The sequence below is a fragment of the Bubalus kerabau genome, chromosome 19 (genome assembly GCF_029407905.1).
Source record: "Bubalus kerabau isolate K-KA32 ecotype Philippines breed swamp buffalo chromosome 19, PCC_UOA_SB_1v2, whole genome shotgun sequence".
In the NCBI taxonomy this organism is placed as follows: domain Eukaryota; kingdom Metazoa; phylum Chordata; class Mammalia; order Artiodactyla; family Bovidae; genus Bubalus; species Bubalus kerabau.
In genome coordinates, this window is record NC_073642.1 from 27192740 (window position 1) to 27206523 (window position 13784).

The following is a 13784-nucleotide window of genomic DNA, read 5'->3' on the forward strand; positions in this document are numbered from 1 at the left end:
ATGTGGGTCATGGAATGAGAATCCTTAGACAGTGTCCTGTGATTCAGAGATGGGAGTGGTCACTTCCTGCTCCTGGGCTTAGGGAGGCTGTCATTAAGAGGTGGCCTTTGTGCTGAAGGATTTAGACAACCAGAGGTGGAGGGAAGCTGTTTTTATAGGAGAGGACACAGACACACTTGCTAATGGGGCTTTAATCGTTAGGGTGATGCTGATGTGTCTTAATTAGGGGACTTGGTTGTCAGGGGCAGATACTCAACCCACTTCCTCATTAAGGCAGAAAAGGAGATTTTGGGCTCATGGAATTCATAGATTTTAAATTTTTATTTTTATTTATTCATCTGTTTTTGGCTGTGCTGGGTTGTCGTAGCTGCGTACAGGCAGAAAGCAGGGTTTCCTCTCTGCTGTGGAGTTCTGGCTTCCTCACTGTGGTGACTTCTCTTGTGGAGCACGGGCTCTAGGTGCTGCTGCTGCTGAGGGCCATTCAAAATCCGTTGTTTTACATACTTTTTTTTTAAAAAAAAAAGTCTTTATTAAATTTGTTATAATACTGCTTCTGTTTTATGCTTTTGTTTCTTTGGTCACAAGTTCTCTGCATCAGAGATTGAACGGGCACCTCCTGCATTGGAAGGTGAAGTCTTAACCACTGGACTGCCAGGAAAGTCCCTCAAAATCTGGTCTTAAATCAGTTTTCTGGGGGAGGGCCAAGCCACACAGCTTGCGGGATCTTAGTTCCTGAACTAGGGATTGAAAGCAGGTGCCCTGCAGTGGAAGCTCAGAGTCTTAACCACTGGAACACCAGGAAAGTCCCCAGTTAAAAAAAAATTTTAAAGCTTCTTTCCATTTGTACCCACTTGGGTCTCTACATCAGATATTTGTTCTTCTATACTTCTGCCTAGCTACTTCTTCTATATGAACATATTGGTCAAATTCTACAATTTTGAACTTAAAACCAACCTCCTTTCCTAAAATATTCCCTCCCTTCCCCAGCAGCGCTCATTCTTCCGGGTGCTATCTTACACACCCTTGGAGTTCGATCACATTTGCATCCTCTGACCCCCATGCAGAAACCCAGTTGCAATCACAATGAGTGTTTCCCCTGCACCTAAAATAATGATTAAATGTCTCGGTGAATTTGAAAGCTACAACACAAAGTAGGCTCTCTTGATTACAAGGGATCCCCAAACTCCCATTCCACCAACTATTGAAGATAAAGTTTGATATAATCAGATGCTGTGAGAGGACACTCTATTCTAATGCCACCCATCCAGCTTTTCCAGAGCTCTGATGTGGTTCTCCCTTTGACTGACCCCTGAATCCTGCTCTCTGCCATCCATGCCCGCAGAGTCCAAATTCTAGCCCTTGGAACTTCCAGAAGTACAATCAGACTTCCCAAGTCAGCCCTCGTGATTTGTTCTTCAGACTCAATATCGAGCGTTCTTTCAAGAACTCTTCAGAAGGCAGGGTGTGAGAGCGTGCTTCAGCCTGTCTGGAGGAATCTGGATATGTGGCTCCAAAATGACACGTAGCACCCAGGTGTGGTCGGACTGGGGAAAGGACATCAACCAGGAATGAGCAAGAAGAATCGTCAGTGGTATTGAGGGCACAGTTGAGATTGCGTTAACGTGCTGTAGATAGTCATAGCGGTGTTCAGCAGCCCATGAGCAAGAATCAGACAGGTGTTTGCGTTTATCCAGGGCTGGAGACTGGCAAGGACAGAGTCCTTGGACAGAAGAGGACTCCCTGGTGGTCCAGGGATTAGGTCTCTGAGGGGCACAGGCTTAGTCCCTGGTTGGGGAGGTAAGATTCCACAAGCCACATGGCATGGTAAAAAAAAACTGAATTTGTTCAGGCTTTCCTCTCTACATTCTCAGGACAAACTGGTATATATTTTAAATCTATTTCTCCTCCTTATTTGGCACAGCAAATGATAAGACACCTTCCACATTATTTTCCTATAATATGTCGCTTAAAATTGGATACATTCATGATCCCTTTAACAGAGATTGCACAAGACGATACAATAAACTTTGTCTCCTCAGACTTTCAGAACTGAAGTGGAGTTTCTAAGTCATCTATGACTAGGGTTCTTCTGTAAGTGTGTGAGAATCAGGCTCCCAGGTTGGGTGCCATGAAGGGTAGGAATGGGCCTTCTAGATCTCTACTCTTGGTTGGAAGAATATGGGGGGTGGGGACTGGGGTGCATATGTAAAACCCTCCCTTACTAGATTGACCATTTCAAAGAAAGAGAGTGGTGAAAATTAAAGCAGGAGTAATTTGTTCACCATAAAGGAACAATGTCCGACAATCAGAGTCTTTAAACAACATCACAACAAAGCCAAACACTGACCTTCTTTGAAAAAGCAAACTATACCTGACTAGGAAATAATGCCCCTCAAGAGGGTGAGACCACTACGCATGTCACAGGGACAGTATGACCAGATCAGAGGGCTTTTGACTGAATTTAGAAGAAGAGGGAGATGGAGTTTCTGGCAGTCCAGTGATTAGGAATCCACGCTTTCACCACAGAGGGCTCAAGGAACTAAAATCCTACAAGCTCTGTGGTGCGGCCCAAAAAATAAATCAATAATAATTTTAAAAAAAGAAGAAGAGGGAGACAAAACCAGAAAACCTGTGAAAGCAGTTACTGTGGAAGACAGGCTCAACGTATACAGAAAGAGCTACGTGATTTACAAGAGACTATTATTTGAAAGAGTTTATGTGGTGTTGGAGAAGACTCTTGAGAGTCCTTTGGACAGAAAGAAAATCAAACCAGTCATTCCTAAAGGAAATCAATTCTGAATATTCATTGGAAGGACTGCTGTTGAAGCTGAAGCTCCAATACTTTGGCCACCTGATGCAAAGAGCTTACTCATTGGAAAAGACCCTGATGCTGGGCAAGATTGAGGGCAGGAGGAGAAGGGGGCAACAGAGGGTGAGATGATTGGATGGAATCACTGACTCGATGGACATGAATCTGAAAAAACTCCAGGAAATAGTGAAGGACAGGGAAGCCTGGAGTGCTGCAGTTCATGGGGTTGCAAAGAGTTGGAAATGAGCTAGCAACAGAACAATAATCGCTAAGTTATGTCCAACTCTTGTGACCCCATGGGCTGTTACTTGCCAGGTTCCTCTGTCCATGGAATTTCCCAGGCAAAAACACTGGAAGGGGTTAATATTTCCTTCCCCAGGGGATCTTCCCAGCCCAGGGATTGAACCTGAATCTCCAACGTCTAATGCATTAATAGGCAGATTCTTTACCACTGAGCCACCTGAGAAGACTCGATATGGATCACAGTAGAGTATAATAAAGGCAACCTTGCAAGAATAGGGTGATTGGTGTGATAGGAACTCAAGATAAGAATATGAAGATTCAAAAACATATACACTTTTTAAATGACCATTTATATGGGAAATTGGACTAGTGCTACAGACTCACAGAGCATGACCATAGACTGAGGGCCAGGAACTGCACCGGGCCCTGAAGATATGATGATATTTGAGACAAACAGAGTTCCCACCCTCTTGGAGGTTCCAGGCTAGTGGGGCTAAAGGTAGAGAGGGTAGCATATGTAAGGAATTGAGAGAAGATTCTCATGAGGTAGGGCATGATTAAAGACAACATAAGAGAAGATAAAGAACTCAGAGGCCATATGAAGGAGTTTAGACCTTACTCTCAAGCCCGAAGGCAAGGAGCTGCTACAATCTCAGTCCCAGAGATGGCATCTTCCACCAAACTGTGAGCAGGCTCCCAGCTATTAACCTTGTCTTCCTGAGATCCTGGATGGTTGACATCTGCCAGGAGGGTCGCAGCCTGAGATCAGCTCTCCAGAGGAGACCTACGGCACATCTGAGACAGTGCTCTCGCAACGCACCCGGGAAACCGGGTGATTGGGACTAGGGAGGTGATTAAGATGCATGGCCCACCTGGGACAGTGCACTCACCAAGCACTTGGTTGCCTGAGCTGCTCTGACCTGGGAAGGGCAAAAAACACACACCCAACCCACAGAGACTGAACCAGAACTGTATCTGAGTGTCTCCTGTGGAGGTATGGGTCAGCAGTGGCCTGCTGCAGGGGCTTTGGGTGCAGCAGACCTGGGTATGGCATAAGCCCTCTTGGAGGAGGTCACCATTAACCCCACCATTGAACCACCAGAACTTACACAGGACTGACTCTTGGAGGGCATAAACAAAACCTTGTGTGCACCAGGACCCAGGAGAAAGGAGCAATGACACCACAAGAAACTGACCCAGACATGCCCAGGAGTGTCCAGGAATCTCCAGCAGAGGTGTGGGTCGGCAATGGCCTGCTTCAGGGTCGGGGGCATTGAGTGTTGCAGTTGTGCCTGGGACCTTTGAAGGAGGTCACCATTATCTTCATTACCTCCACCATAGTTTGGCTTCAGGTCAAGCAACAGGGAGGGAACACAGCCCCACCCATCAACAGAAAATTGGATTAAAGATTTGCTAAGCATGGCCCCCTCCATCAGAATAAGACCCAGTTTCCCCTTCAGTCAATCTCTCCCATCAGGAAGCTTTCATAAGCCTCTTATCCTTATTTATAGGAGGACAGACAGAATGAAAATCACAATCACAGAAAACTATCCAAACTGATCACATTGACCACAGCCTTGTCTAGCTCAATGAAACTATGAGCCATGCCATGTAGGGCCGCCCAAGACAGAGAGGTCATGGTGGAGAGTTCTGACAAAACGTGGTCCAGTGGAGAAGGGAATGGCAAACCATTTCAGTATTCTTGCCTTGAGAACCCCATGAACAGTATGAAAAGGCAAAAAGGTGCACCATCTTTTGAGAAACCTCTGAGCCATGAGAGTGAAGTGGAGGATGGAGCGAATGCGCAGGCTGAAGCGCAAAAGAAGAAAGATGAGGCAGAGGTCCAAGTAAGCTTGTACACCCATGGAAGCCACAGAAGCAGAAACAAGGGAAGCCAGAGGCCAGGGACGCTGGTACAAATTGTGGACTGCATGCCTACTATCTAGAACCTCTCAATGGATCTGGAACATCTATGGCCATTCTGATCCCCTTGACCACCTTTGAGAGACCTACCTCATATCAAAGCCGTCCCTTTTGGTTCTTTGCCCTGGACCTGTGATAACTATGGACTAGCTCTCTTCTCAGCTGTGGCTGAATGTAACGTGTACAATAAATCATCTATTTCGCTGTCTTAGCTGAAGGAAAAAAAAAGGCACAAAGGTGTGACACTGAAAGATGAACTCCTCAGGTCAATAGGTACTCAATATGCTACTAGAGAAGAGTGGAGAAATAACTTCAGAAAGAATGAAGAGACAGAGCCAAAGCAAAAACACCACCCAGTTGTAGATGTGACGGGTGATGGAAAGAAAGTCCGATGCTGTAAACAGCAATATTGCATAGGAACCTGGAATGTTAGTTCCATGAATCAGTGCAAATTGGAAGTGGTCACACAGGAGATGGCAAGAGTGAACGTCGACATTTGAGGAATCAGTGAACTAAAATGGACTGGAATGGGTGAATTTAACTCAGAGGACCATTATATCTACCACTGTGGGCAAGAATCCTTTAGAAGAAACGGAGTAGCAATCATAATCAACAAAAGAGTCCAAAATGCAGTACTTGGATGCAGTCTCAAAAATGACAGAATGATCTCTGTTCACTTTCAAGACAAACCATTCAATATCACAGTAATCCAAGTCTATGCCCCAACTAGTAATGTTGAAGAAGCTGAAGCTGAACTGTTTTATGAAGACCTACAAGACCTCCTATAACTAATACCCCCAAAAGATATCCTTTTCATTATAGAGGACTGGAATACAAAAGTAGGAAGTCAAGAGCTACCTGTAGTAACAGGCAAATTTGGCTCTGGAGTACAAAATGAAGCAGGTCAAAGGCTAACAAAGTTTTGCCAACAGAATGCACTGGTCATAGCAAACATCCTCTTCCAACAACACAACAGAAGACTCTACACATGGACATCACTACATGGTCAATACTGAAATCAGATTGATTATATTCTTTGCAGCCAAAGATAGAGAAGCTCTAAAACAGTCAGCCAAAACAAGACCAGAAGATGACTGTGGCTCAGATCATGAACTCCTTATTGCCAAATTCTGACTTAAATTGAAGAAAGTAGGGAAACCACAATAAACTGTGGAGAATTCTGAAAGAGATGGGAATACCAGACCACCTGACCTGCCTCTTGAGAAACCTATATGCAGATCAGGAAGCAACAGTTAGAACTGGACATGGAAAAACAAACTGGTTCCAAATAAGAAAAGGAGTATGTCAAGGCTGTATATTGTCACCCTGCTTATTTAATTTATATGCAGAGTACATCATGAGAAATGCTAGGCTGGAAGAACCACAAACTGGAATCAAGATTGCCGGGAGAAATATCAATCACCTCAGATATGCAGCTGACAACACCCTTATGGCAGAAAGTGAAGACGAACTAAAAAGCCTCTCGATGAAAGTGAAAGAGGAGAGTGAAAAAGTTGGCTTAAAGCTCAACATTCAGAAAACGAAGATCATGGCATCTGGTCCCATCACTTCATGGCAAATAGATGGGGAAACAGTGGCTGACTTTATTTTTGGGGGCTCCAAAATCACTGGAGATGGTGATTGCAGCCATGAAATTAAAAGACACTCCTTGGAAGGGAAGTTATGACCAACCTAGATAGCATATTGAAAGGCAGAGACATTACTTTGCCAAAACAGGTCCGTCTAGTCAAGGCTATGGTTTTTCCAGTATGGATGTGAGAGTTGGACTGTGAAGAAAGCTGAGCGCCGAAGAATTGATGCTTTTAAACTGTGGTGTTGGAGAAGACTCTTGAGAGTCCCTTGGACTGCAAGGAGATCCAACCAGTCCATTCTGAAGGAGATCAGCCCTGGGATTTCTTTGAAAGGAATGATGCTAAAGCTGAAACTCCAGTATTTTGACCACCTCATGCGAAGAGTTGACTCATTGGAAAAGACTCTGATGCTGGGAGGGATTAGGGACAGGAGGAAAAGGGAACGATGGAAGATGAGATGGCTGGATGGCATCACCGACTCGATGGATGTGAGTTTGAGTGAACTCCAGGAGATGGTGATGGACAGAGAGGCCTGGCGTGCTGCAATTCATGGGGTCACAAGGAGTCGGACATGACTGAGCAACTGAACTGAACTGAACTGAACTGAGGGAAAACCACTAGACCATTCAGGTATGACCTAAATCAAATCCCTTACGATTATACAGTGGAAGTGACAAATAGATTCAAGGGATTAGATCTGATAGACAAGTACCTGAAGAACTATGGACAGAGGTTCATGACATTGTACAGGAGGCAGTGATCAAGACCATCCCCAAGAAAAAGAAATGCAAAAAGGCAAAATGATTGAGGAGGCCTTATAAATAGCTGCAAAAGAAGAGAAGCTAAAGGCAAAGGAGAAAAGGAAAGATATACCCATCTGAATGCAGAGTTCCAAAGAATAGCAAGGAGAAATAAGAAAGCCTTCCTCAGTGATCAATGCAAAGAAATAGAGGAAAACAATAAAATGGGAAAGACTAGAGATCTCTTCAAGAAAAATAGAGATACCAAGGGAACATATCATGCAAAGATGGGCACAATAAAGGACAGAAATGGTATGGACCTAACAGAAGCAGAAGATACTAAGAAGAGGTGGCAAGAATACATAGAAGAACTATACAAAAAAGATCTTCATGACCCAGATAACCATGATGGTGTGATCACTGACCTAGAGCCAGACATCCTGGAATGTGAAGTCAAGTGGGCCTTAGGAAGCATCACTACAAACAAAGCTAGTGGAGGTAATGGAATTCTAGTTGAGCTATTTCAAATCCTAAAAGATGATGCTGTGAAAGTGCTGCACTCAATATGCCAGCAAATTTGGAAAACTCAGCAGTGGCCACAGGACTGGAAAAGGCCAGTTTTCATTCCAATCCCAAGGAAAGGCAATGCCAAAGAATGTTCAAATTACCACACAATTGTACTCATCTCACATGCTAGCAAAGTAACACCCCCAATTCTCCAAGCCAGGCTTCAGTAGTACATGACCATGAACTTCCAGATGTTCAAGCTGGATTTAGAAAAGGCAGAGGAACCAGAGATCAAATTGCCAACATCTGCTGGATCATCGAAAAAGCAAGAGAGCTCCAGAAAAAACATCTATTTCTGCTTCATTGACTACACCAAAGCCTTTGACTCTGTGGATCACAACAAACTGTGGAAAATTCTTTAAGAGATGGGAATACCAGATCACCTGACCTGCTTCCTGAGAAATCTGTATGCAGGCCAAGAAGCAACAGTTAGAACTGGACTTGGAACAACAGACTGGTTCCGAATCGGGAAAGGAGTACATCAAGCCTGTATATTGTCACCCTGCTTATTTAACTTATATGCAAAGTACATCATGTGAAATGCCAGGATGCATGAAGCACAAGCTGGAATCAAGACTGCCGGGAGAAATGTCAATAATCTCAGATATGCAGATATCACCACCCTTATAGTAGAAAGTAGAGAAAAACTAAAGAGCCTCTTGATGAAAGTGAAAGAGGAGTGAAAAAGTTGGCTTAAAACTCAACATTCAGAAAACTAAGATCACAGCATCCAGTGCCATCACTTCATGGCAAATAGATGGGGAAACAATGAAAACAGTGAGAGACTTTCCTTTTTTGGTTTCGGAAATGATTGCAGATGGTGACTGCAGCCATGAAATTAAAAGATGCTCCTTGGAAGAAAAGCTATGACCAACCTAGATAGCATGCTAAAAAGCAGAGACATTACTTTAACAACAAAGGTCTGTGTAGTCAAAGCTATGGTTTTTCCAGTAGTCATGTATGGATGTGAGAGTTGGACTATAAAGAAAGCTGAGTGCTGAAGAATCGATGCTTTTGAACTGTGGTGTTGGAGAAGACTCTTAGAACCTTAGACAGCAAGGAGATCCATCTGGTCAATCCTAAAGGAAATCAGTCCTGAATATTCATTGGAAGGACTGACGCTGATGCTGAAACTCCAATATTTTGGCCACCTGATGTGAAGAACCAACTCATTGGAAAAAACCCTGATGCTGGGAAAGATTGAAGGCGAGAGGAGAAGGGGACAACAAAGGATGAGATGGTTGGATGGCATCACTGATGCAATGGACATAAGTTTGAGTAGGCTACAGGAGTCGGTGATGGACAGAGAAACCTGGCATGCTGCAGTCCTTGGGGTTGCAAAGAGTTGGACACGACTGAGCGACTGAACTGAACTGAACTCATGTCAAGGGGATATCACCAAAAGATTCAAAGCAGGGATATGACCTGATCAAATTTTATGTGGGACAAGAAATGAGGCAGAGGCTAGAAGCTGAGATGGCAATCTAGGAAAGAAAGGATTATAGGCTGGGTTAAGGTGGGGATAGACTCAAGGCTAATGAGAAATTAGAACCGGCAATACCCAGGTCAGTTACAAATAGAAAGTGAAAAAGAAGAAGGAATTAAAGAAAATATCAAAATTTCTGGCTCTGGCTTCTTGGCTGTGCCATTCACGGTGTTGAGAATATAAGAGGAGAGCTGGCTCAGTGGAATGGGAGCTGGGGAAAAAACTGAGCTCAGTCGTGGGCACGTTGACTGGAAAGACTCTATGGATCAATCAGATGGAGATGTTTGGAAGGCAAGGGAAAGAGCAGTTTAAAGATGTGAGGTGAGCAGTGGACTAGTGTTCAAGATTATCCAGAGAGAAAGAAGCTGTCAAAATGATAGTATGCATTTGCCTATGTCTGTGAAAGAAAATTGGAAGCAGACTGCATGTAGGTACCTTTTTAAAAAAATTCTATTTTGGCCGTGTTGAATCTTAGTTGCAGCATGGGGGAACTTTAGTTGCAATGCACCTCTGTAACTGTGGCACACAGGCTTCAGAGCACTCAAGTTCAGTTCCCCACCCCTCACCATGTGGGATCTTAGTTTCCTGACCAGGAACTAAACCTGGGATCCTTGCATTGGCGGGCAGATTCTTAACCACTGGACCACCAGGGAAGTCTTAAGTAGGTACCTATTTTAATACTAATTCTATTCATACTCATTCCACAACATTTTTTGCTTTAATTTTTAAAATTTTTATTAATTTATTTCTTTATTTTTGCACCATGCCAGTATGTGAGAACTCTCCCAGGGATCAAACCTGTGCCCTTGCAGTAAAAGCACAGGTTGTTAACCACTGGACCACCAGGGAAGTCCCAATCTTTTTGTTTTTTTTAATAAATAAATCTATAAGGGTTCAGTGTTCTGGAGGTCTTAGTCTGCCAAATTAAGAACATAATTGCCTTCTTGGGGGACATGGCAAACATCAAGAGCTAAATGTAGAATGGGGATGTCTATTAGTATTTCAACAAAAGTTGATATCATTATTATAAACATTGGTGTCCCAGTTATTGATGGAGAAATGATGGACCTTAAAAGTGTATATCCCTGGCTCTTCATTTTTCTTTCTCTTCTATTCGGGTTGGGGAAAATCTTTTCCTAGCATTTTCACTCACATAGATTTTCAGAGACCCAAGGAATTGTAGAGGATCTAGCCTCTCTCTCTCTCTCTTTTTTTTTTTTTCTGTTGCAGCATCCTAACCAATGGGCCATCAGGAAATACCCTCCAGACTCTCTTACAACTGCCAATTGGTGATAAGTTCACATGCTGTAAAGACAAGACACAGCGCTCGGGTCAAGAAATTCTCTTGACGTATCAAGACTCTTAAGAATGCATCTCATGGTCTCCTGAGTTTAAGCTGTATCTCAGAAATTAGTGGCATGCAAATTATTTGACTTGGCTGTTTGCATAAGATGTCCTTGCCATGCTTCAGGGCATACCAGACACAATCATACCATAATTACAGGGGAGCTCTGGGGACTGGCTTCAATTAACCAAGCTGCTTCTCAGTTATCATTATATTATCCATATTTATAGCATTTGACATTTCCACAGTGCTCTTTAATCATATTGCATGTGGGTTGCCTTAATCTAAATCTTTCAGCATACTTGGGATGCTGGCTGTTCCTGTTCTCTGGATCTTCCAGATGGAGAAAGTAGGCAAGGACCAGTATCCAGTGATAGAACCAGAGAGCTACAGTCTCAGGTCTTCTGGGCAGGCCAGTGGTGGTTATGCATTTATTCTAAAATTCAAAGGCCTGCTGGATAAGGTTGGGTAGGTCAGTGGGATGATGAGACACTGAACCAAAGGCAAAGACACTGTCTTTATTTATTTTTAAAATATTGATTTCTATATGTTTATTTGATCGTGGTGGGTCTTTGTTGCTGCAGACTGGCTTTCTCTAGCTGGGGCGAGCAGGGGCTCTGCTCTAGTTTCAGTGCACAGACTTCTCATTGCTGTGGCTTTTCTTGTAACAGAGCATGGGCTCTAGGTGTGTAGGCTTCAGTAGTTGTAGTACATGGGCTCGGTATGTGTTTCAGAGGCTCTAGAATACAGGCTCAGTAGTTGTGGCACACGGGCTTCCTTGCTCCGTGGCATGCAGGATTTTCCCAGACCAGGGGTGGAACTGGTGTCCCCTGCATTCCAAGGCAGATTCTTAACCGCTGGACCACCAGGGAAGCCCAAAGACATGGTCTTTAGTCCAAAGGTCTGAGGACTGGACTTGCCTAGAGCAATGCAATCTCTGAAGCTGAGTGTCCTAGCAACCACTGTTCTATCAAGACAAGAGTCGTAGGGTTTCTGCTACTGCCAACCTGAGTTAACTCCAACTTCTTTGGGTCTAACGGTTCTCTAGTCTCTCTTGGTTGGACAGTCTAGCTTGGGCTGGGCAGAGAGGGTTGTCTGAAATGGAGATACCAAATATAGGACCCCACCCTCTTCTGCCTGCTGATTCCTCCCACAGCTTGAGCCTGGACTCTAACTGCAGAGATTCTGACAAAGTCTTACATCTGTTTATGAATGGATAATATTACCACTCTGATCTGCACGCAGCAGCCCCATAGAAAACATTGACTCTACTCACAGCATACAGTTGTCACAAGGAATTTGATATGCATACTTTTGCATGTAGGTCTATGATTGTCTTTGGCCAGTTTCCTCCAGATCCATCTAGAAATGACTTCCCTCTGTCATTCCACATCAGATTCACAAAGAAGACAACCACTCCTGTCAACTCTCCAACATTTCTCTCTTTCACTATAAATCACAAATCTCTCATCTAAGTTTATAGATATAGAAATCATATGATTACAGGGATGAACTTGTTAGAAAGATTTTTTTGCACTGAATGTGAAACCAAATGAATGTTAAATTGTGTGATTTTTTTCCCCCGATTTAATTAACATTATGCTTAGGTTTTGCTTTCTCTCACTCGATGAGTAATTTTAAAGAAGAATAACCTGTCTGAGATTCCTTCCTAAAGCAGTGTTTGATCAGGCACTACAGGCTCATTTTGTAAATGCCATTACTCGGTCAAGTGTTTTTTTTCAGTTAATGGCTTTCCCAGAACCTAACCAGGTCCTCACTCGACCTAAAGTCACACATCGTCACACACTCCAAGGCCATGTTCCAAACCTCAGCATTCTTTATTTTCTTTATTTTTAATTGGAGGATAATTGCTTTACAATGTTGTGTTGGTTTCTGCTGTACAACAACGTGAATCAGCTTAAGTATACATATATCCCCTCCCTCTTGAGTCTCCATCCCACCCCCAGCTTTCCTTATTAACCCACTGAATCCTTTGGAGGGAGATAACCACCAGCAAAACTTACTGACCAGCTGAAGAACTCCTTTAACCCATCTACTCATGACTTCACACTCTTCACATAAATAGATTTCCTCTCTCATTTACAACTGATCTTGTAGGTGAAATATCCTTGGTCAAGCCTGGTCCTCTCTTTGTGTTCTTGATTCTCTTCTGCACCCAACCTTCTTTTCTAGTAGTCATGTATGGATGTGAGAATTGGACCATTAAGAAGGCTGAGCGCCAAAGAATTGATGCTTTTGAACTGTGGTGTTGGAGAAGACTCTTGAGAGTCCCGTGGACTGCAAGGAAATCAAACCAGGCAATCCTAAAGGAAATCGGTGCTGAATATTCATTGGAAGGACTGTTGTTGAAGCTGAAGCTCCAATACTTTGGCCACCTGATGTGAAGAGCTGACTCATTGGAAAAGACCCTGCTGCTGGAAAAGATTGAAGGTAGGAGAAGAAGAGGACAACAGAGGATGAGATGGTTGGATGGTGACTTGATGGACATGAATTTGAGCAGGCTCTGGGAAATAGTGGAGGACAGGGAAGCCTAGGGTTCTGCAGTTCATGGGGTCACAAAGAGTCGGGACACAACTGAGCAACTGAACAACAAAGACCGCATCACAAACCAACTTCTCCTTCTGTCCAATTTGATGTCCTTCACAGTTCTTGATTCCAAGCACTCTCCCTGACAAACTTCCCAAATGTGAACCTCAACTCACAATCAGCTTCCCAGGCAACACGACCTGCGACAAGTCCTTATTTACTGGCTAGCATGGAGGTAGGGCTTTATAAATATGAATTCTGTCCCTCCAGATGCTGATTGACTTCCTGGGTTGCAACTTCAACTACCTGTCCCTATACATTCAGGATATTTTCTCTTGCTCAAAAGTCACCTTCCTGGGGACTTCCCTAACAGCTTGGTGACTAAGAATGTGTTTTCACTGCTGAGGGCCTGGGTTCAATTCTTGGTTGGGAAACTAAGATCCCACAAGCAGTGTGGCAAGACAGAAAAAAAAAAAAAAGCCACCTCCTCCCTGAAGTCTTTCCTGATTGCCTGCTTCATGGGGGTGGAGTT

At 43.6% G+C, this 13784-nt stretch overlaps 1 long non-coding RNA gene across 1 annotated transcript; it reads right to left on the bottom strand.

Moving 5' to 3' along the window:
• Positions 1-356: 356 nt before the first annotated feature.
• Positions 357-4338, bottom strand: LOC129633601 (uncharacterized). The gene is made up of 3 exons (XR_008705100.1): positions 4249-4338; positions 3672-3836; positions 357-503 (listed from the first exon to the last, which is right to left on the bottom strand). It is a non-coding gene; the product is annotated as an uncharacterized LOC129633601 (long non-coding RNA).
• Positions 4339-13784: the final 9446 nt, after the last annotated feature.